Consider the following 24,605-nt stretch of genomic DNA (forward strand, 5'->3'; position numbering starts at 1 on the left):
TAAATGAAGTGAAAACCTGCTGGTGTCCTTGGATGGGAAGAGATATGTTCTGAAGTCAAAGAGACTGAATCAGAGAGAGAAAGAGAGAGAATAGACAGAGAAAATGGAAGGAAGGAAGGAAGGAAGGAAGGAAGGAAGGAAGGAAGGAAGGAAGGAAGGAAGGAAGATAGAAAATGCTTCTTTTCTTTACTGGCAATATTTAACTCACATTCAGATGTTTGAAGCTGCCAAAAATTTGGTGAAATGTGAACATTTATACTCATACTCTAAGATAACATGAAATAGTACTTCAAATTAAAACTATATGCCGAGAGTCATGTGTAGAGACAAGCATACAACAAAATGAACTAGAATTTGTTGATTATTCAATATTTATAATTTGAATAGTTGCTAAAATATTTCTATCCAAATGTTTAAGTCAATGATTTTACTTTTTACCAAACAGACTATATTTCACATCTTATAGATCATTACATTATAAAATAATAGCTAACTGTGAATAATTACTGCATTTATTGACACTCCCTCATTTCCTTATATTGGGACTACCAGCCAGTTCAAATTATGGCTTTATTTTCCCTTCTCTGTATACAGTTAATACCTTTAAATGCTTATGTAAGAATACTGGAAGATAATTGATGAAGTCTATCTTCTTGCTTAGAACAGGTTGAAAGAGCAGCTTTTGGGGGAAATATTCAAATTTATCAGCTGCTTTTAGCAAACTGCCCCCAGGCCCCACATTGTTTCCAATCTCAAATTAAGAAAAATTTTTCTCCAAAGGGCTCTGAATCACTTTAATGTTGACTCTTGTACTACTCTACTCCACCTTCAAATGTCGCCAGTAAATTCAGCTTTACTACAATACTATAAAAATGTAAAAGAACCATAATAGCATCTAAAAAAGAGCTGTTGGCACTATATTAGTTTAGAGAAAACCCTAAACTGAATACTAATGCAAAATTTAATGATAATATGCCTAGTTGCCAAAAGAATTACAATAATTATTTTGCCATAATGTGTAAGTTATCTTAAAGGCATCTGAGAATATTACTGTGTAGAATTCAAAATAAGTCCCTCAAGTGTCATTGTTCTCATGGGTTTCTTTCAATATAATAAATCATCATACTACCTTCACTGGAACACTGTCCTACGATTAGAAGATTACTTCCTGAGTAAGAAAACATTGTGGAGAGGTTATTCCGCTTCTTTAGTCAGTCAGTCTCCTTGACTGGCATCCAACACGGGTCCACTTCTCCCCCAAATTCCACTTCACAGTGGATATCATGATCAGGAGGTTCGGGTAAAACATTTAAATAGACTCAGTGCCGTTTTACTTCCCTTTTTCTTTATAACCATGACCAAATTTTTAGAGTTGGAAAGTAAACCAAGATCAAATTTAGACATGTTGTTTGAAATTAGCAAAGATGACACACTTCAGTGCCAGACAAAAGCCCTGATTTTAAGAGCAGGTTTTTGCCTTCCCTGAAATGCCTCGCTCAGGCAGAGTATTTCTACGCCTGCAGACATTGGCATGTTTCACAGTTAAGATTATGACACACCAACTTATTCTGAAATTTTTAAGTCTTCCACTATACATACGTTTCAAGTGTTTCATGACTATCACTGATAATTGAGCAATTAACTTAAAATTACCAAAATTTGCTGTGATGGCACAATATGTAGTGAGCAACATGAAAGAATAAAAACAGAGGAACTTAGTCCAGTGAAAAAAAAGTCATTAAGGGTAAAAATAGGCCTTATTAATAATAATAGTACTGAGTAAGTTTTAATGGTCCCAGGTTCCAGTGGTTTAATGTTGCCAGTAAAATGGTTTAATGGAACAAGTACAGAGTATTACAAACTTTTTAGAGCAATTTGTTCTGGTGAAAGAAAAAGGAAGCTTCATTCTAACTGGTCTTGTGTAATATTCAGGGATTGGTCCAAAAAATAAGTGTGGGAGTTTCATTAGACAACAAACACAAAACAATTAGGTGAAAAATCCTGACAGGCAGATTCTTAAGAAATACGAGCTTGCAAAAAAACATAAAAGTCAAGTCTTTCTTTAAGTGTAAGACAGACAAAATAAAACCGCTAGGGTTAAAGATGACCTCAAGAAGTCATCAGGCTATTGTGACTACATTTGCAAATCAAAAATTAAGACACATGACTTGACATCAAGAGAGAAGGGTGAAATTCAGCTCTACTGGAAAAACCAGAATACTTCTGCACTGTTCATCCACAAGGGTCTAAAACAGGCTTTTCTAGCTAAAACCATAGTGTGACTGTGAAGAGTAGCTTTTTAGTGCTTAAATATAACCAGTGAAGCATATTCCATAAACCTAAATCCTACCTTATTTCTGCGGCAGGCCCCTTAAAGGTTTGCAAGAAAAACCAACAATTTAGAGAGTCAGAGAGGGAAGGAAGATTCAAACTATAGCAAATAAATGACTCTCTTTAAAAAATCTTTTTTCTCAAAATTCAATCAATCAATATTGCTCCAAAACACAACTAAGAGATTAAAAATAGGCCAGGCTACCCTTTCAGGTACAAATTAGAAACAGAAAGTGAAGTGAGCAGAAACAACAAGTATCTAAGGACACTGGTATATAAAACTTTAAAAACTTAAAATGTAATAGATATACACATTCAGATTAGCAAACTGCTTTCAATTAAAGTAGATTTCTAGCCACAGTTCACAAATGTATAGTAGCTGTGTATATTAATGTAGATACTTCAAATGTCAGTATATCTCTAATTAACATGAGCACACAACTGTAAAACTGAGCAGGCACAATTTTAAATTCCTTACATTCCCCGCATTAATGCTTTCATGGGGCAGCTCCCGTTGTCATGGAAAATGGCATTCAAGCCCTATTTGTGGATTTTCACAGCTCATCTTTTTTATTTACCTGCTTTATGTCAAGATTAGCCTAGAATAATATTTTTTTAAAGATAATGCACTTAGACCTACTTCTCCTTAAAATCACGGATGTTTTCACTGAAGGAGCTTTGGACTGGGCTATGCTCAGTTTGAAATAGATTTCTTTCCATTTAAAAATACCACAGATATGAATTTGTGAATTTTTTTATTTTGTTTCCTAAAAATTTATGTAATTCAAAATTTTCAGCTGAAGCATGATTGTGGCAGTTTTGGAACAGGCAAATGTCAGGGAGGAGCAAATGATTCAGGAATGTAAGAAAATGAACTGGTAGAATGCTCTCACAATCTCCTCCTTGACTTACTATACTTCAACTTTTCAGAAATATTTGTATAGCAATCAAGTGGAGACTGAGACAATGATCAAAAACAACATAAGAACAAAAATGCTCTCTGAGAGAGCACAGCTTGATAGTTATGGAAAGAGCACTAAAAGGTTAAGTCCTACTATTTTGTGAAAATGAGAATATTTCCTACTAACCTCACAGAGTTTTTATAAAATTAAGCCAATGTAATGTCTGCAAAAACAAGTGTTACATCAAATTAAAATACTGTTGTTATTATTATTGCCTCAAACGTAGGCTAAGCAATAATCACTTTTTATGCCAGATGGTAAATACTTTTTCTAGCTTTTTTAGGGGAAAGATTGGAATTAGAAACCATGAACAGAGATAGAATTTTATAAAAGGGAATTCATTTTCAAATTACTAAAAGGCTTGAGTAACCTGAAAAAGCAGGTTATCTAATGATCCATTTCAGTTTTGTTTTGTTTTTAACCAATCATTTTTTACCCTGGTAAAATTGAATGGTCAGAATTCCATAACTATTTTTCAATTAGAGATAAAAAGAACTAAATATGGTATATTAACATGCAAAACAAGGTCTTATTATACAATGCCTATTTTGGGAAAAGAAAAGTATAGTTTTATTTTTTAATTTAAAATTTTTATTTTTAATTTATTGTGCAGTAAAAAGAAGTAGTTTTATTTTTTAAAGAGAGGGGAAAAACAACTATAGAAAGACACTTTCAGCTCCTGAAAAGAGAACCATTTTCCTTCGCAGAGTTTTCCTCTTCTGACCTAGGTAGTAGATGTGAGTAGGTAAGATTCCAATCGGTTCTCACACACCCTTGGTGTGGCCCATTCATTATGGATGTGCAAAATAATATCCCACCTTCCTTATCTCATAGACCGGCTTCTGCACACCTTACCAAGAAACCTTCCCACGGCCATACGGTATAACTTTCTGCTTTAGATCATGTAGCAAATAAGCAATTCTAGGACATGGAAATTAAAGTTCCTAAAAGAAGCCATTGTCAATGATCCTATTTGCTTGTTCTTTAGCCAGACTAACTAAATATTTTTATTGTTTTAGCTGCCTCATAATTCAGTGTAAGTGGTAGGCAGTTTACACAATAATTGAAAGAAATGGAAACTCAAACATTCTGGATGCCATGTTAATTTTACCTGACTTGTCTTAGTCATAGTACCCTGTTAAACATCTTTAACAATAAGGTTCCAGAGTCAGAAGAGGGCCCTAACAAAGCTTGAGACCACTGACCAAAGAAACAACAAAGCCCACACCCTAAACTAGCATAGGGAAATTCTCAAGGCTGGAATACAATTAGTTTTGGTCTGTATGATTAGCATTACTTTTGCTTAAGTGATCAAGACAAAAATCTAAAGTTGAACTCTAGAAATAACCATATGAAAACTATACCCTCTTCTATTTCTAGCATCATTTTGTTAGATAACAAGAAAAATCTCAGCTATTTTGGATAACCTCCATTCAAAGTAGTCTAGGTATGATGGGGTGGGGCAAGATGAGTAAAGAATTCAGAAAACAGAGCCTTAGGTGAGGACAAACATAAATTATATTTCAATGAAGGTCACCTTGGTTGAAATGCCAGTAATTATCTTATATTTGTCATTTTAAAATTTAATCATATTAAAAACTAAAAGGGAATGATTGAATGATGAGAAGAGAGAAAGGAGGTAAAAGAAAAGATAAAGCAACTAAGATAAGATTAGGACAGCTCAAAATTATTTCCCTTCACTCAGATTTCTAGTAGGATAAGCTCGGCTCCTTGGAATCATCCTTTCTCTGGAGAGCCCTTCAAAGATACTTTACATTTCTTTCTCCATCTTCTTTGCCTCCTAATCCTCACTATGATACCTTGCACAAATTAAAAGCTTATATTTAATCCAAATGAACCATGTAGTTTAATATTTTGTGTTTTACATAAGAATTAAGTCTTCAAAATAAAATGTGAATTGATAGCTTCAAAAAATAACACCTTATTGTTAAAACATCAGCATTACTTTTGCTTAAGTGATCAAGACAAAAATCTAAAGTTGGATATACAAATTGCATTAAACTATATTAAAACTTCATATTATTTTTAAGTTCTTTCTAAATACCAGCACCAATTAATAGTACAACTAAAAGAAAGGTAAAGCTGGTTTTAAATAATTTTTCACTGCTCTCTGCTTAAATACTGAATAACTTAAATTCTAATTTATAACATTACTTTTTAAAAAATACTTTCCTATAAGTATATTCTCCAAAACTTCTTTACAGGAGTACACTAACAGAAAAAAGTTTCTATGTCTATGTTACTATCAAATGTAAAACAACCCTATAGATGTCTATGGTTTACAACATGGTACACATATAAAATATATGTTAGACTCTACTTAAACACAGTCTGTTTTTTAATGAACATTTTTAATACCTGCCACATACTTTAAACTACTTCTATATTGATAAATATGTATCAATTGAAAGTACTTTAATCATTAATGTTCACTCAATCTTTTTCTTGAAATTTTCCTTCTTTTCTGAGAAAAAGTATCTATATTCTCCAAAATGCCATTTAAAATATAATATTGTTTCAGGGGATGGTGATAAAAGCAGTCATACCCCAAAATTGATATACATAATACACTCACTAAATGAGTCTTTGGTTCCTTAATATATAATCTCCTCCTGTAATGACAGCTTTTTGAATTCTGTATTGTCTCACATCTTTTCTGTGAGCACAGGCACACAGCACTTCTCAAGTCCAGAAACTCAGAAGAGTGTTAAGAATTTACCAGTGTAAATTATTCATGTGTATATAGACAAACACCTTTAAGGTAATTCATTTCTACAATTGAGCCTCATCTTCAAAAAATAAGATATTTATTCTCATAGCTTATTGTGATGGGCCCTGCCATTGTGTTATTTCACTGGAAATCACAACAAACTGAGGCTTTTATTCACCAGCTGATATTTTTTCTACACTCCTAAGAAAACACACAAAAAAATGAATAACATTTTTTAAAAAAATTCCCACACAAAAGGAGTGAAGAACTTGTCTACAAACTATAACTTTCATTACACAATGAGAAGAGTAATAGATAAACCAATACTTACAAATACGCAAAATAATCAGCCCCAGCACCCAGAAATCACTGGTAAATTGCCTTTAAATTCATGAAAGTGACCTGAAAATTTAGACAGAAAATGAAATGAAAAGGTTGAGTAAATTGCCCTTATATACTTTATTAAAGAAGTATACATTCTGGCTAAAAAACATACTATTTTTAACTCAGGCAGTTGTCCCCATCTACTCTAACAACTTTTTCTAAGATGACAATTACAAAAGAGACAATTATTACATTGTTCTCCTGCTAAGAATACACTAGCTCCATCCATTATAGCTTTTAAAAAAAAATGTCAGTAATAAAGTTAGTATGTAAAAGTGTAAGTAAAACAAAAGGAAAAAAATTAAGAAAGGGAATAAAGGCTTACAAGTTACATTTGAAAAACATTTAATTTTTGTCTACAAGTTAAAATGAATTAGCTTCACAAAAAATATCTTGGATGTGTTCAACAACAATACCTTGTAGGTAGAATAAATAAGAAAGAATGTAATTTTTGTTTTACCTAAAGTGAGGAACCCATTTCAACTCTTAGGTTATACACAATGCACTCTATATGAGCCACAATTCTATCCAAAATTATTTTGCTTGCACACACTTTAGTTCTGGCCGAAGAGGTAACAGATGCAACTCCAACACACAGAGCTAGCCTTGTAAAAAGTTTAACTAGCACAATGAGTCACTTTATGCCTCTAAATATCTATGGTTTCCTCTCTCCAGAACCCCCATGCATTAGAAGGTAGTTTGGTAGTTTATTTTTATTGTTTGGTCTAAATACAGCACATTTTTAGTTTCATGAAAACAAAGAAACTTTGTTGCAAAGGCTGTATTCTTTCCCAAATATGAGGATGGCTATAAGTAGTGTTCAACTGGAAATAATAATGGCGCTTAGGTTCCTAATTTAGGTCAGAAACTTTCCTAGACTCTGAGGATTGGTTTGATTAAATCCTCATTAAAAAAAATATGGCCAGTAAACATCAAGCTTAGTTAACCTAGTTAGCTAACTAGCTTTAAATAAAATTTATTCTGAAAAAAAAAAAAGAATTTTGATCAATATTGTTTGTAGAAATCACTACTTCCAATTTTGCACTTACAACACTTACAACAATACCTAATTTACTGCCCATGGTAAATTAGGTATCAACACCTGAATAAAGTTGAAATATGAAATAAATATCTAACTTAGCCCTTCTTAAGCTCCTATAATATGCTTTTGCCTACATGACCCAGATATAATATTTTATTGTATTTATGAGTCAGATTTGATAGATAATGAATCTGTCCTGAACATTTGAACAGTTTTAAGTATCAATGGCTAATATACCCATTAGATTTCTTTACCAGACCTCCTCTTTGTAGGGAATGGTGCCTCAGGCCTTCCCCAGTCCAGTTTCCAGCAGCTTTGTAATGCCTACTTCCACAGAGGTGAGAAGCACAGGAGAGTCTGGCCAGGGAAAGATAGCTCTGTCATTTATTTTTGGTATTACACCCTTTCTCTCCTCATGGGTTTCTGATGTCTTAGGATGCAAGAGAACAATTTTATCTGGGACATCACACAACCATATGTGGGCACACTGTGTACTATCCAGAGCCAGCAAAGAATACTGGTTCTGTTATGAGCTTTTCTTATATTTTATCCTACCTGGAATTACAAATTATAGCTTTGAAGTTATCCACAAAATAAATATAGGAAAATGCTGTATATCCAAAGCCTAAACTTTGAAAGAATCCAAAAGGGTATCTAAGTACTTGTACAATTTTTAAATAATTACACCTTGTGCTTCTAGCAAATATTTTTGAAAGCATGAATTGGAATTATATGACATACTTAATATATCTCATTCCTTCATTCACATTTAAATGGTGAGGGATAAAATAAAATGCACCCAGAAAATAGTGAACTCTTTAAGAGTTAAGATCTCTAACTCTGGAAATATTTTAAGTTTGGAACACATCAAATTCCAGACATTCAGGGCAAATAATATATGCTTTAATATGAAGTCAATAAAACTCATTTGTCACATAAATGCAGTCTGGCTACATATGTTAAAAGTAACTCTGAATCTCATTACCAATTGATATTACACTATTAGTAAATTTTGTAGCAAACAATTTAAAAAGTATAAGCTACTAAAGTCACAGAGTTCATTATTTTAATGAAGAGAAAAAGAATTTAATATATACTTTCTCCTGCAGAGAATTTAGGAATAAATAAGCAACATATTATGATGGACAAAGAGTGAAGAATCAACTCACAAGAATTAACACACAACTTGAAGTTTCTCCTTTGAGAACTAAGAAAGTGTAGGCTGAAGAAGACATTTTTAATATAAAAGTGGCCACTTTGGTCCTGAGGGCAGCACAAAAGTAAGAGACAGAGAAAAAAAATGCCAAAGTAAATCACCATCTGTCCTAGAAAATCACAATCAATCTGTTTAGCAAAATGCATCCTCAGAGCACCCAGTCACCATAGATAGTTCCACTCCTCTTTGCTTATCATTTGTTCAGCAAGTACTTAGAGTTTGCACTGAATAGTCTGAACACGAACATTATTTTAAATAAATAAAATTGTCATGTTGTACACCTAAAACAAATACAATGTTATGTGTCAATTATATCTAAATCTAAAAATAAATAAATAACTATGACTTTCCCCTCAAGGATTTTTCGATCAATAATCCAATCTAGGCCACAGACTACTACATCTAACCATAGTGATGACATGCTTCTGATTATTTGACCATCAAATTTTCACACATCCTTAGCTTACTAAAGAAAAAGTGCCTTGCTACAAACACTTCAATGCAAAAATTCACAAAATGTGTAAAGAGGAAATGTACAAGTAAAGAAATACAAGTGTCCAAAAACATAAAATATGTATAATCTCCCTAATAATCAAAGAAATGTAAATAAAATATTTTCACCTACAATATTGAAAAAATATTATATAAACTGGTCATAAACTATATAGTATTGGTGAAGGTGTGGAAAAATAAACACTTTTATGTATCATTCATGAGATTATAAACTGGGTATACCTTTTTTTTCTTGTGACAGAGACAGAGAGAGGAACAGATAGAAACAGACAGACAGGAAGAGAGAGAGATGAGAAGCATCAATTCTTCATTGTAGTACCTTAGTTGTTTCTTGACTGCTTTCTCATATGAGCCTTGACCAGGGAGCTACAGCAGAGAGAGTGACCCCTTGCTCAAGCCAGCAACCTTGGGCTCAAGCCAGCGACCTTGGGCTTCAAGCCAGTGACCTTCGGGCTCAAGCCAGCGACCAGGAGATCACGTCTATGATCCCACATCAAACCAGCAATGCCACGCTCAAACTGGTGACCCTGTGCTCAAGCTGGTGAGCCCACACTCAAGCCAGATGAGTTTGTTTGTACTCAAGCCAGCAACCTCAAGGTTTTAAACCTGGGTCCTCTGTGTCCCAATCCAATACTCTATCCATTGTGCCACCGCCTGGTTAGGCTTGTATAATTTTTCTTAATGGTAATTTGACAATGTGTTAAAAACATTTTTTTTTATTAAGTGAGTGGCAGGAAGGCAGAGACAGATTCTCACATGCGACCCAACCAGGATTCACCTGGCAAGCCCTCTAAGGGCCGTGCTCTGATCTTCTGGGGCTGCTGCTCTGTTGCTTGACAATGAGCTATTCTGGTGCCTTAGGTGAGGCCACAGAGCCATCCTCAGCACCTGGGGCCAACCTGCTCAAATTGAGCCATGGCAGTGGGAGGGAAAGAGAGAAAGGAGAGGAAGAGAGAGAATGGATGGAGAAGCAGATGGTTGCCTCTCTGGTGTGCCCTGACCGGGAATCAAACCCAGGACTTCCACACGCTACGCCAATGCTCTACCGCTGAGCCAAATGGCCAGAGCTTGTTAAAATTTCTCATGTTGATCTCCTTTAAGTTTGCTATGCTACTTCCAAAAATTATTCTATGCAATATTTATGTTCATTATAGCATTTTTATGAGCCAAATGTTGAAATAACCTACTAAATAGGTAAGTAAATTATGATACATACATATAACACTACTCTTATAATCATTAAAAAAACTATAATATAAGCCTATATTTCTTTCTTTTTCTTTTTTTTTTTTTTTTTTTTTTGGTATTTTTGCTGAAGTGAGAAGCAGGGAGGTAGAGAGACAGACTCCCACCTGACTGGTATCCACCCAGCATGCTCTGCCCATCTGGGGCGTTGCTCTGTTGCAACCGGAGTCATTCTAGCACCTGAGACAGAGGCCATGGAGCCATTCTCAGCGCCCAGGCAAACTTTGCTCCAGTGGAGACTTGGCTGCGGGAGGGGAAGAGAGAGACAGAGAGGAAGGAGAGGGGGAGGGGTGGAGAAGCAGATGGGTGCTACTCCTGTATGCCCTGACCAGGAATCAAACCCGGGACTTTCACACACCAGGCCAATGCTCTACCGCTGAACCAACTGGCCAGGACCAACTATATCTCTTAACATAAAATTATGGCCACAATACATTGTTGAATGAAAAAGCAACATGCATAATAAGAACCAACCAATTTACAGAAAATCAAATGTGTATACACACACACCCATTTCACAAAGTAAAATACAATTTAACAAAAATGTTAACATTGAGTGAGATGTAGACTTATTTTTACTTTCTTATAATTATGAGTTGTTTTTACTGAGATTTTTTTATACTTAACATGTTTAGTTTATTCCAAAACAATAAAGCTATTTCCAAAATTTAGCATACCACTTATACATTCAAAAGTAGTCACCCAAATCCTGGCAAACTTGCTATTTGTGTGGTAGCAAAAGCCAAATACGTATTAATATTAGTTACAAAGAGAAAAACTTCCAAATTATAAGGCAACTTCAAACAAATATCTTGACATCAAATGAAGAAACCATAAACATTTTCGCAAAAGCATGTCCCACTCTCCCAAAAATAGGTAATAGATCAAAGATAAACAGCAAATAAAAACAGTGCCACCTCCCTGTATAATTAGACTGTAAAAGCTTTCAAGCTAAATTTTTAAATCCTGCTTAAAGCTGTCTCAGCCACACCCATTTCTTTTTTCATCCCCATCCCTTTTTTTCTAATTTGCTTTAGCAAGAAGGTTCAAGCACCAAATGGTGGCTGGATTAATATATACAGAATTTCAATTTATTATAAAAAATGAAATATGAAAGGAACGGATACCAAGCTAATGCCCAAATTTTTTAAAGTGCAATTGCTAATAATTAAGGACATCACAATAGTGAATGGAAAAAATAGGGCTTAGTTCTTGATATTTATATCTTGGAAAAAAGTAAGAGTTTTTCTGAGGTATAAAAGATGATAACTTAAGGTGCTACCTAGTCCAACACTTTGCTTTCCTGAAATAATCACTTATTTCCTCAAAGAAAGAGGAATTTCTCTTATTTTAAAGATCTTCAAATATAGTTATTAAAACCTACTCATACTTGCCTGTTTATTTATTCTATGCTGTTCACCCTACATATTCAGTATTATTTCAGTATTGAGGACTACTATTTCAAAGGGACATTGACAAATATGCAGAAGAGATTTGCTAAAATATTTTATAGGAACCATTAGAATGGCAGCAAGTTCTAAATATGGTTAATTGGAATAAACTTTAGAGATCATCAAGCTCTTTTGTCTCAGGATTCCTTTACATTTCTAAAATGTAAGAGTGCCAAAGAGCTATGCTTACATTTATCAATATTTATTATATTAGAAACTACTAAAGCTAAGAGAAGTTTTATTAATTCATTTAAAATAAAATATATGATTAAATAATAATCATTTACATGGTAACATAAATAACATTTAAAATATAAGCATATTTCCCAAAACAAAAAAATTTGAAGATGGGCACTGTTTTGCATTTTTGCAAATCTCTTAAATACCTAGTTTAATAAAAGACAGCTGGATATTCATAGGTGTTACTGAATTCAATTTGTGTGATATGTTGATTTGGAGGAAGTATGTGAAAAAATATTTATCTTCATACAGATATGAAGTTAGAAAGCGGCAGAGTGTTTTAATAGCTTTTCTACATAATTGTGGCTATTCTTCTTTGATACTATATCAAAATTTGACAAGTAATAGTTTCTCAAAGGTTAATTGCAATATGTAATCTGAATATCAATGAAGTTATATTGTTGCTTTAAAACCCACTGGCCTTTAAATGCATCTTTTACCCATGCCTGATTTTGTAACATGCATTGTTTCATTTGGGGAATATTGGTTCACTGTGTTACACAGAACTTTGAAATGTTGACATATTTCATTATTCAATATTTTTAAAAATCAAATTTGTTAATATTACCACCAATCTTATTAGAAAAGCTTTTAAATATTGGGAAGCCATTAAGCTCATGGTGGTAGATATAAGTTTTCCAAACAATTAATTTTTTTCTTGAAAGCTCAAATTTTATTAATGACAACAGTGTCAGTTTCTTTCCTTATAATGGCACAGACACTTTGCTCTTTTTTTAGACTATGTCTGCCAAGCATCCATGTCTGAATAATCATTGTATGTCTGTAGTCATTCTTCCAAGTAAAGATGATGTTCTCTCCAAAAAAAAAGGAAGCAGTTAGCCCAGCTTGCAATTCAATCACACAAGTGATTTTCATCAGGATAACCATTGTACTTAGGTATGTAGCATAAGTGCTTAACGCATACTTCCCATTTTATCACGGAGTATTAAAAGGTGTATTTATGAGTCAAGAACTAATAAAATCAATTATTTTACTGTTTCATCTACAACATTATTAAGTGAAACTGGCTTTTTTCCCCTTGTGAGTGGTGATGAGTTAAAAAATATTCGATGACTATTAATATAATTTGGTACCAGTGCAATGATTTATGTAAAGCACCAGAAGTTCTGCCCAAAATTGCTCTGTATCCTCAGTGTGAATGTCCACACTGCAAAATAGGCAAATAGCATCTTAGTATTATTGACTTTTCAGACCCCTTGAAAGAGTCTCAGGGGTCCCCATGTGTTCACCGACCACATTTTGATAACTGCTTATGTGCTATGATAATTCATTTTGCAACTAAAGAAACTGTTTAGTTTATTATTTTTAAGCCAACAAAGAAGAGGTAATATCTAGCACAGTGAGTATAATATGGTAAATACAGATTGAAAGTTTAGTTTCTCTTTCCAGAAGAAAAAACAATACTAGAGATAAGGGGTCTCAAACTCAACTCAGCATGTGGGCCGCAAAGCAAGATCACAGCCGTTTGGCGGGCCGCACTAGGTCTACAAAAGGCAACTGTTACGCAACACTTTTCTCACTGCAGTTGAAAACAAAAAAAAATCAGTACAAAATTGTTCGGCGGGCCGCATGCAGCCCGCAGGCCGCGAATTTGAGACCCCTGATAAGGAATCACAAGATGATAGATTTTAGCTCAGTCCAGACAAATCTTTAAAAGCAATGGAATAAGGTACCTCACAACATAGAGATCTGTACCTGGAATAGTCAGAGTTAAGGCTGGTGACTCTTTGCCAAGGATGTTGTAGAAAGAATTCTTCACTGAGCTAAAAATTGTACCAAAATTTGGCTGATTATGTAATCACCTAGAAAGCTTTAATAAAATTCAAATCTCTAGGCCCTACCCCAAACCTACTAAACCATATTTTCTTGAGCAGACCAGGAGTTTCCATGTTTTAAATGCTCCATAGGTGATTATTTAAGCCAGCCCAGCTTTAGATGGTGTTCAAGAACTGCTATACCAGTTACCTCTAAAGTCCCTACCACTCTAAGATGCTACAATTTTATATTTTATTAACACTTACTGGGAAGTATACCCTTACACTTTAATGTAACACTCCTAAGCCTTCTTTAACACATTATAGATAACTAGGATGAAGGCATTTCTGGGTGAGAGGAAGAATGTTGCATTTCTTAAGCCCACCAATTCACCTCTGCCCTCATGTGCAGCAGAATGACACATCAGAAATAAAATTGCAGATCTTCTGAGCATGGCTTTTAAGATACCTAGAGGCAGAAAAAGCCCAATAGAGATCAGGGGAACTACCAGCTTTTAGGATACACCCTTAAAGGCTCCAACGCCCCAAAGGGGTCTCATAGGATGCCATCTGGGTCCTGCTTCAATAATGGAAAGGAAGGTCATTGAGCTAAAGCCTGCCAGGCTTACATGCCTCTGCTGTGAGGAAACAGGGACACTGGAAAGTAGGCTTCCTCCTCACTCCTCTAAGGGAGGGTTCAGTCTCTTCCAGCCCTGCTCCAGCCACCTATGACCTAACCTTGCCCAGAATGCTGGGGTTTGCCACTGAAGGCTGAAGGTGCCCAGGGCTGTTGGCTCCATCTACGACACTGTGGATGAGCCTAGGGTATTTCTTCCAAGAAGCAGGTAAACTGATCTCATTTGCACAAGGGCCACTTAACTATGTTTTGCCTGAATAGTCAGGTTTTTTATTCTTCCCTCAAAGATCTCTGTTGTGGGTGTTGATAGTCCTATTTTCTGCTGCTTTGCTTAATATATAGTGTTTCCTTTATCCCTCCTATCTCAATGCCCCACTCATATTTCAGGCTGGGACCTACTCCTAATTTAGAGCTCTCTTTCCCCCTTTTGCCAACTTCTATTATGAATTTACCTTTGCCACCCAGCTTAGTGTATCCCAAGGTTCTCTTTACCATGCCACAGTCACAGAGCTCCAGGGAAAAGCAACCTGGTCTCATCTCTCCAGGCAGAGGAGAACAGAAGCTCCATATCCACGCATGCTGCAAATGGCCTTTCCAGTCTACCTGAATCATTACCAGCTAGAAGCAGCAGTCACTGGGACTTGGACATGAGCTGCAAAGTATAGAATGGTGACAACAATTCCAGTGCCATGCGGACTTTTCCTGGAGGTGGACTTTTCCTGGACTCCTGCTCCCTGTGACAGCTCCTAACAGACTGAACTGTGGTTGAGTTGCATTTTTCAGGGATTTGGCATGGTGATGGGGCCAACTTGGACTTGGTGAACATGTTAAGGACACTACTCTTTTATGGGTTCTTGCTGTATTGGCCAAGAGTTTGCTTAAAGGCTTTTAATCACTGTAAAAAAAAATAGAAGACTGGATAAAGAAGATGGGGCACATATACACCATGGTATACTATTCAGCTAGAAGAAATGATGACATCAGATCACTTACAGCAGAATGGTGGAATCTTGATAACATTATGCAGAGTGAAATAAGCGAATCAGAAAAAAACAAGAACTGCAGGATTCCATACATTGGCGGGACATAAAAGCGAGACTAAGAGACATGGACAGGAGTGTGGTGATTACAGGGGGTGGGGGGAGGGAAGGAGGGAGAGGGGGAGGGGGAGGGGGAGGGATACAAAGAAAACTGGATAGAGGGTGACGGAGGACGATCTCTCTTAGGGTAATGGGTATGCAACAGAACTAAATGACAAGATAACCTGGAAATGTTTTCTTTGAATATATGTACCCTGATTTATTGATGTCACCCCATTAAAATAAAAATTTATTTACAAAAAAAATAAAATAAAATTGCATAAGTTTGATGCATTTTCACAACTGCTAACGTTTTACCCCTCTCCTGAAGTAACAATTCAAGATCTATCGATGAATAAAAATGGTCAGCATAAAAATAGTGTCTACATGAAAAATAAGTGAGATTATTTAGAAGATGGCATGTCTTCTACTTTACAAAGGTAACTTATTGTATGTAATGAGCCGAGACCAAAATATAGACTTAACTTCCAAAAACTATTTACAGAATCACCATGTGACTAAATCCCCAAAACTCTTGTATTTTGAAGTGGGTGTTGACTACAGAAAAATCCGATACACTTCTTTACACTTTACACAACATAAAGCAGCAAGAAGACCACTTGATCAGAATCAAACAAAATTCACTAACAGGTCAAAAAGAAATTTGGAATTGTTTCATAACTGTTCACGTAATAAACTTGTTCTCTTTTATCTCTTCCGTCATGTCCTCTGCTTTTCTTAGCAAAATATACTTCTTTGAAATAACACCTATTGTTATGTTTTTTAATATATCTTTTTTTCTTCCAGCCTGTCTGATTTCAGGCATATATGGTATCAGTTTAATAACAATAGTTCAGGGAAGATCTTGTTTAAGTAAGAGTGGAGAAAATATTTATTTTCTTTTTTTTTCTTTTTCTTTTTCTTTTTTACAGGGACAGAGAGAGAGTCAGAGAGAGGGATAGATAGGGACGGATAGACAGATAGGAATGGAGAGAGATGAGAAACATCAATTATCAGTTTTTCATTGCAACACCTTAGTTATTCATTGATTGCTTTCTCATATGTGTCTTGACTGTGGGCCTTCAGCAGACCGAGTAACCCCTGGCTCAAGCCAGCGACCTTGGGTCCAAGCTGGTGAGCTTTTTGCTCAAACCAGATGAGCCCGTGCTCAAGCTGGCGACCTCGGGGTCTCGAACCTGGGTCCTCTGCATCCCAGTCTGACGCTCTATCCACTGCACCACCGCCTGGTCAGGCGAGAAAATAATTGATTATCAAAACATAATCCTCAGACTCCTTATATCAGAACTACCTGAGGTGCTTATTAAAACAACTTTTTAAACACTATTGGCCCTGACCAGATAGCTCAATTGGTTAGAGTGTTGTCCGAAAATGCAAAGGTTGCCAGTTCAAATGCCGGTCAAGGCATATACAGAAACAGATTGATGTTTCTGTGTGTGTGTCTCTCTCCCATCTTTTCTCTCTAAAATAAAAATATTAAAAAAAAACTGACACTCAACCTATTTAAAAAAAGAAAGAAAAGAAATAAATTAAAAGACTGGGAGATGACGTCAGAGTAATGGCGCGGTAGGAAGCAATACCGATAAATCTCCCCCAAAACTCAACAAGATCTTCAACCAGAAACAGAAAAATCTATCCTTGGAGCCTCCAGATGTTTCGCAATACACCCGAAGATGCCATTAAGGAAGAGAAAATCGAATATCATGGATACAAAAGAAAGAGATGGCCATATTACCCAAAGCAATATACAAATTTAATGCAATTCCCATCAAAATTCCAATGACATTTTTTAAAGAAATGGAGCAAAAAATCATCAGATTTATATGGAACTATTAAAAACCCTGAATAGCCAAAGCAATCCCAAAGAAAAAGAATGAAGCTGGGGGCATTACAATACCTGACTTCAAACTATATTATAGGGCCACGACAATCAAAACAGCATGGTATTGGCAGAAAAATAGACACTCAGACCAATGGAACAGAATAGAAAACCCGGAAATAAAACCACGTATATATAGTCAAATAATTTTTGATAAAGGGGCCAAGAACACACAATGGAGAAAAGAAAGCCTCTTCAATAAATGCCGCTGGGAAAACTGGAAAGCCACATGCAAAAGAATGAAACTGGACTACAGTTTGTCCCCCTGTACTAAAATTAACTCAAAATGGATCAAAGATCTAAACATAAGACCTGAAACAATTAAGTACATAGAAGAAGACATAGGTACTCAACTCATGGACCTGAGTTTTAAAGAGCATTTTATGAATTTGACTCCAAAGGCAAGAGAAGTGAAGGCAAAAATTAATGAATGGGACTACATCAGACTAAGAAGTTTTTGCTCAGCAAGAGAAACTGATAACAAAATAAACAGACAGCCATCTAAATGAGAAATGATATTTTCAAACAACAGCTCAGATAAGGGCCTAATATTCAAAATATACAAAGAACTCATAAAACTCAACAACAAACAAACAAACAATCCAATAAAAAAATGGGAAGAGGGCATGAACAGACACTTCTCCCAGGAAGAAATACAAATGGCCAACAGATATATGAAAAGATGCTCATCTTCTTTAGTTATTAGAGAAATGCAAATCAAAACTGCAATGAGATACCACCTCACACCTGTTAGATTAGCTATTATTAACAAGACAGGTAATAGCAAATGTTGGAGAGGCTGTGGAGAAAAAGGAACTCTCATACACTGTTGGTGGGAATGTAAAGTAGTACAACCATTACGGAAGAAAGTATGGTGGTTCCTCAAAAAACTGAAAATAGAACTACCTTATGACCCAGCAATCCCTCTACTGGGTATATACCCAAAAAACTCAGAAACATTGATACGTAAAGACACATGCAGCCCCATGTTTATTGCAGCATTGTTCACATGGCCAGGACATGGAAACAACCAAAAATCCCATCAATAGATGACTGAATAAAGAAGATGTGGCACATATACACTATGGAATACTACTCAGCCATAAGAAATGATGACATCGGATCATTTATAGCAAAATGGTGGGATCTTGATAACATTATACGAAGTGAAATAAGTAAATCAGAAAAAACCAGGAACTGCATTATTCCATACGTAGGTGGGACATAAAAGTGAGACTAAGAGACATTGATAAGAGTGTGGTGGTTACGGGGGGAGGTGGGAATGGGAGAGGGAAAGGGGGAGGGGCACAAAGAAAACAAGATAGAAGGTGACAGAGGACAATCTGACTTTGGGTGATGGGTATGCAACATAATTGAATGACAAGATAACCTGGATATGTTATCTTTGAATATATGTATCCTGATTTATTGATGTCGCCCCATTAAAAAAATAAAATTATTAAAAAATATATATAAAAAAATAAAATAAAATAAAAGACTGTTAGGTCCCACCCACACCTATTGATTTGGCAATTCTGAAAGTATGGCTTAAGAATAAATTTTAAAACTGAAAATAGAACTACCTTATGACCCAGCAATCCCTCTACTGGGTATATACCCAAAAAACTCAGAAACATTGATATGTAAAGACACATGCAGCCCCATGTTTATTGCAGCATTGTTCACAGTGGCCAGGACATGGAAACAACCAAAAAGCCTGTCAATAGATGACTGGATAAAGAATATGTGGCACATATACACTATGGAATACTACTCAGCCATAAGAAATGATGACATCGGAACATTTACAGCAAAATGGTGGGATCTTGATAACATGATACGAAGCGAAATAAGTAAATCAGAAAAAACCAGGAACTGCATTATTCCATACGTAGGTGGGACATAAAAGTGAAACTAAGAGACATTGATAAGAGTGTGGTGGTTATGGGGGGGAGGGGGGAATGGGAGAGGGAAAGGGGGAGGGGGAGGAGCACAAAGAAAACAAGATAGAAGGTGACAGAGGACAATCTGACTTTTGGTGATGGGTATGCAACATAATTGAACGACAAGATAACCTGGACTTGTTATCTTTGAATATATGTATCCTGATTTATTGATGTCACCCCATTATAAAAATAAAATTATTATAAAAAAAAGAATAAATTTTAAAGCATAGCCCCCCAAGTAATTCCTATGCACACTAAAATTCAATAACTGCTGGGTCAAAGGGCAACTATGTTAAATGTCGGTAAGCTCACAAAAACTTTTGTGCAAATACGAAAATTTTATAACTCTATAAAATGTCTTACTGAAATATTCTCGATTTTGCAATTCCTATTTTTAAAAAATAAAATATTTTGTTAAATGTAAGGAAGAATTAGAAAATAGACATGGAATTTAAATAAAAAATTAACTCTTAGTTATTTCAGGGTGTTGAGTTTTTTGTTGTTATGCTTTTTAATTGGAGACCAATACAAGCAATTCAGCAGCAATTCAATTACCATTTCTGAGCGCCCAGGAGATACATAGCATGAATGAGGATCTCTCAGGGATAGAGAATAGTAAAGCACAATCCCAGATCTCCAACTACCGACAATTTGGATTCATTGTAAGATAAATATTCTAGTTAGAATAGTCTTAACATTTGCAGTGCATTATCATACCCAAAAAGAGGAGAGGATTCCATTCCTGCTGAGTTTTCTCTCCCTAAGTCTTGCTCACAAAATAAAGTGGAAGAACATTTAAAGAGCAATCATTTAACAGAAGCTCACAAATAAGTACTTGTTTTTAAACACATAATTTTTTTTAAGTCAGTCTACTATTTTCTGTAGGGTAAACTGACAATGAGGCTGGGCTGTTTTGTACTCATTCCAGGTAGTTACATCACAATAAATTTAAAGATATCTAAAGAGGGTCCATTTTGATTCTCATTTTAAGAAACTTTTTTTTACCATTCTCAGTACCACTCCCTCTTAACCACAAATAATGACTTCAGTAATGGAGCTCTGTAATTTAAAGTATCAAGCAAATAACAGTAAGTAACTCAGATGGGTTGACACCGCCTATTGTGCAAATATGTACTTAGGATGAGATTATAAAAATAACAGCTGCATTATCAACTGGATTCATACCAGAATAACTTACGTGAATGCACAGTCAACATAGTCTGAACTTGACTACGTAGAATGAATATAACATTTTTTATTTTTTAAGCACTTCTTAATTTCTGATAGAAATGCAAAGGGGTGTGTACTAAAAGAAGAAAGGGGGAGAGAAAGACCTGGTGACTATGAGCTAATTATATATTTAAGAGTCCCAATTCCTAGAGTAAGTCATAGTTACTCATCATTTACTGAATGCTAGTTCTGTGCCGGACTCTGTTAAGCACTGAAAAAAAACAAAAATGAATAAAGTAGAGTTGGTAACTTCAAGGAGATCACAGCCAAAGGAAGAAGAAAAATTAAAAATAAGTACAACTTTATGTGAAATATGTTAGGTGAAGAAAACGGATTCTAAAACTACAGAATCTCATTTCCTGAAATGAAGAATATGCATGGAAAATGTGTATATTACCATTTATCTCCCAAGGTTTTTGTAAGGATTGGAGATATGAAAATGCTTCCTAGATGGGTTTGCCTTCCATAAATGTAATTCCTTTTTTGCCTTTTCCCTGAGATTCTGTCTAAATGTGCCCAAGTCACAATTTACACAGATGACCTGGTAGCTAACGTAACCATCCACTTTTTAAAGAAGAATGTCTTAAGGGCACATGACCCTAGAGCTGTGTCCTTGAGAATGCTACCCCTTCATCACACTCAATAACTTCACACTGCATATCCATCCACAGAGAGCTCAGTCATACACTATGGATTAATCCTTCCCAGACCTAATAAGGCCCTGTGCTCACTCTCGAAAACACAGAAACAAATTAAGAGAACCATGTAGAGAGATCCTACTTATTCTATGGAGATTTGTGTATTTGTCTTAACAACTTAAAGATTTCACTGTCAAGTCTAGATAAGATCTGGCTTTACTTCCTAAGGGAAAATATCAGGAAAAGCAGAATAAGATGCTTCTAGACTTGCAAAGAAGAAAGAGACACATAACTCACTTAGGACCCCATGTCAAACCAGGGACACAGTTTTCACTTTAAGTCAGAGTTTCCAGTTACTGTGCCTATGTCCATTCTATGAGGGACATATATGTCTCCCGTTACTTCCTCTGTAAAATGAGATACTTAGCATTCACTTTTCTTGTAATACATCAGTTTTGCTACTTTGCTTTCCCACTTAACTCATTTGACAAAAGACACTTTGTAAAATGGAAAGGGGTGAAATTCCTGAATTTTTAAATATATTTCTCTAGTGCCACCACTTTTCCATCTTCCCCAATTTTAATCAACCACAAATTCCTACATCTTTTTGTCTTGGAATTTTCCTAACTTCACCTCCTTTTTCTGATCCACAATGTTTTGAGGTGTGTGTGTGTGTGTGTACACAGAAAAAATACCCTTCTAGAAACTATGTAATTTTCATTTCCATACATCAGCGATTTTCAACCACTGTGCCACAAGAATTTTTAAAATATATATACAATACCTGACTATTTAGTCAGGGGCACTAACATCTTTTCCCTTAGACTGTCAAATTTACAAAAATGATAACAGCCAACACATCAATAGTATTGGGTGTGAATGCCTTGTCTTGAACCATAAATATATATATATAGGTCATATAATATAGTTGCACCTTATTGGTCACATAAGGTTGTATCTGATTAGTTAATTAATTTTTTTTAAGTGGGAGACAGGTAGGCAGAGAGGCAGACTCCCATATGCACTCAGACAGGGATCCACCCAGCAAGCCCACAAGGGGGCGATGCTTTACCCATCTGGGGTGTTGCTCTACTGCTCGGCAACTGAGCTATTTTAGTGCCTGAGGTGAGGCCATGAAGCCATCCTTATTGCTGGGAGTCATAGCTTCAGGAGGGGAACAGAGAGAGAGAGAGAAGGGGGAATTATAGGGATGGAGAAGCGGATGGTCAGTCATTTCTCCTGTGTGCCCTGACCAGGAATTGAATCTGGGACTTCCACACATGAGGCCAACACTCTACTTGATTGGTTAATTCTTGGTATCAGAAATCCCTTATATGCAAGTATGGGCACCTGATTTTTTTTTTTAATCACTCTGGAACAAAAAGGTAAGTAAGTAATCACTATTTTTTTTTTGTAAATCAAACAAAATTATACTTATTTTTTGTCAGATTGGCAAAAAAGTATTTTTGGGGGTTTGCCATAGAATTTCAGTAATTATTTATATGTGTCATGAGGTGAAAAGGGTTGAAAACCTCTACCCTGTATTACTGCTCTAAGCAGCATTGGAACAAAAACCACTGCCTTTTTTAATATGAGGGGATGAAAGAAATGTACAGAGAGCTCTCCAACGCTCAAATCCAAGCCTTAAATTTCATCCCCATCAACTCTTTCTGCAGATTTCACAATTTTAAAAAAAAAGACTAGACATATTAAGCAAATTCTACAGTACTACCATCATTCAACTGATACTTACTTTCTCATTAAATCCTCATAATTACTCTGTGACAGGATTACTATCCTCACTTTAGAAATGAAAAAGAACTGAAACTTAATAGGATTAAATATTCACAAAGGTAATAAGTGGCAGGGTTGGCACTCAAATTCACAATCTCTGGTTTCAAAGATAGGGCACTTCCCATTTTTCATTTAAGTAGCATTCCTTAATAATTCAGATCCTAGCCTTTCAAAACTGACTGGTTCTGATGCTAAAGGAGCTCCTTTTAAAAGATTCCAAATCCAAAAAAATAATAATAATAAAATAAAATAAAAGATTCCAAATCCTACCATTTCTGTACCCTGATCCCACTCCTGCCTTTCAACAAGCAGACATCTCTGGGACAGGCACTATGCCAAGTCCACAAAGCAGCCTATAATTCAAAGCCTCCTCCTTGCATCTTCTACCTCAGAGTAGCTTCCCAGAATAATTTTGCTGGACAGAGTAGACTTTCATCTAAGAAAAAAAAATTAAAATATTTGCCATGTATCTCACATAAACAATATGAAAACTTACAAAACCTAAAGAGAAATATAGTAAGGTCAAGAATGTTATTTCATACATTAAAAATATAATTTAAATTTTGCGGTGATCTCAAAAATTAAATATAGAACTTTAATTTCTTTCCAAGAATAAAATAATCTTAACAACTTTTAGGTTTAATATGTGTAATATATAAAAATTACAAAAATATAAAAATTAAAGCAGTAATTGGCAAAGGAAAGTAGATCAATGAACAACAGAAAATCTAGAAATAGATAACAGTGTACAGAAAAATTTAGTATGTGATATGTGACAGTTCAAGTCAATAATTGAAATTATAAGCTATTCAATAAATGATGTTGGAAATGTTAAGATATTTGGGGAAAATAACATTGAATTCCTACCTCACACTTTAAAATAAATTCCAAATGGATTTTAAGAGTTCCAACAAATCATTAAGAAAGAAACAGAAAAATAGGCCACAAAACTAATGAAATATTTACAAGTGAGAAAATGGAAAAAGCAAATAAGCTTAAAATGTGTTCAATTTCACAATTTTTAAAATGCTAATATAATAATTTATAAATCAATACAGAAAAATGTTTAGCAAAGATTTAAAACATCCATGAACATGAGAAATCAGGCACTCTCATTCACTACAATACAGCACATTCTCTCTGGATGGCAATTTGACAATTCTTCATTCCCTGTACCACTTATAAAAATAATTCAAAGGCTACCACTGAATATAGGACTAGGGGTAAATTCTGGCTTTTCTTTCTATTTTTGGTTTTTTTTTTAATTTTTATAATGCTGAACATTTTTAACTGAAAAAAATAAATTAAGCATAAAAAATATGAATTCTACTATCTTATACAGAATTTGTCCTTGTAAATGTCACTATCTTGACCAACATTATAAAAGACTTTTTCTAAACTGTAATTAAGAAGAAAGTAAATCTGCTTAATTAATAATGTGAATTCTATATCCTGTATCCAAAAATAAGAGAATGTTTAAGTAAAATATAGCCC

The 24,605-nt window shown here is 35.0% G+C and overlaps 1 protein-coding gene across 7 annotated transcripts in view; it reads right to left on the bottom strand.

Annotated features, from left to right (window-relative positions):
* SOX6 (SRY-box transcription factor 6) overlaps window positions 1-24,605 on the bottom strand; it is a 650,826-nt gene that overhangs the window by 528,275 nt on the left and 97,946 nt on the right. For 6 of the 7 annotated variants that reach the window (XM_066251027.1, XM_066251026.1, XM_066251029.1 and 3 more), the window contains exon 2: window positions 6,356-6,426. The exons of the other annotated variant lie outside the window; for it this stretch is intronic. The gene's annotated coding sequence lies outside the window, so the exon portion shown is untranslated. The remainder of the gene's footprint in view (window positions 1-6,355; window positions 6,427-24,605) is intronic. 7 annotated transcript variants of the gene reach the window in all.

The sequence above is a fragment of the Saccopteryx bilineata genome, chromosome 1, assembly GCF_036850765.1.
Source record: "Saccopteryx bilineata isolate mSacBil1 chromosome 1, mSacBil1_pri_phased_curated, whole genome shotgun sequence".
Lineage (NCBI taxonomy): Eukaryota > Metazoa > Chordata > Mammalia > Chiroptera > Emballonuridae > Saccopteryx > Saccopteryx bilineata.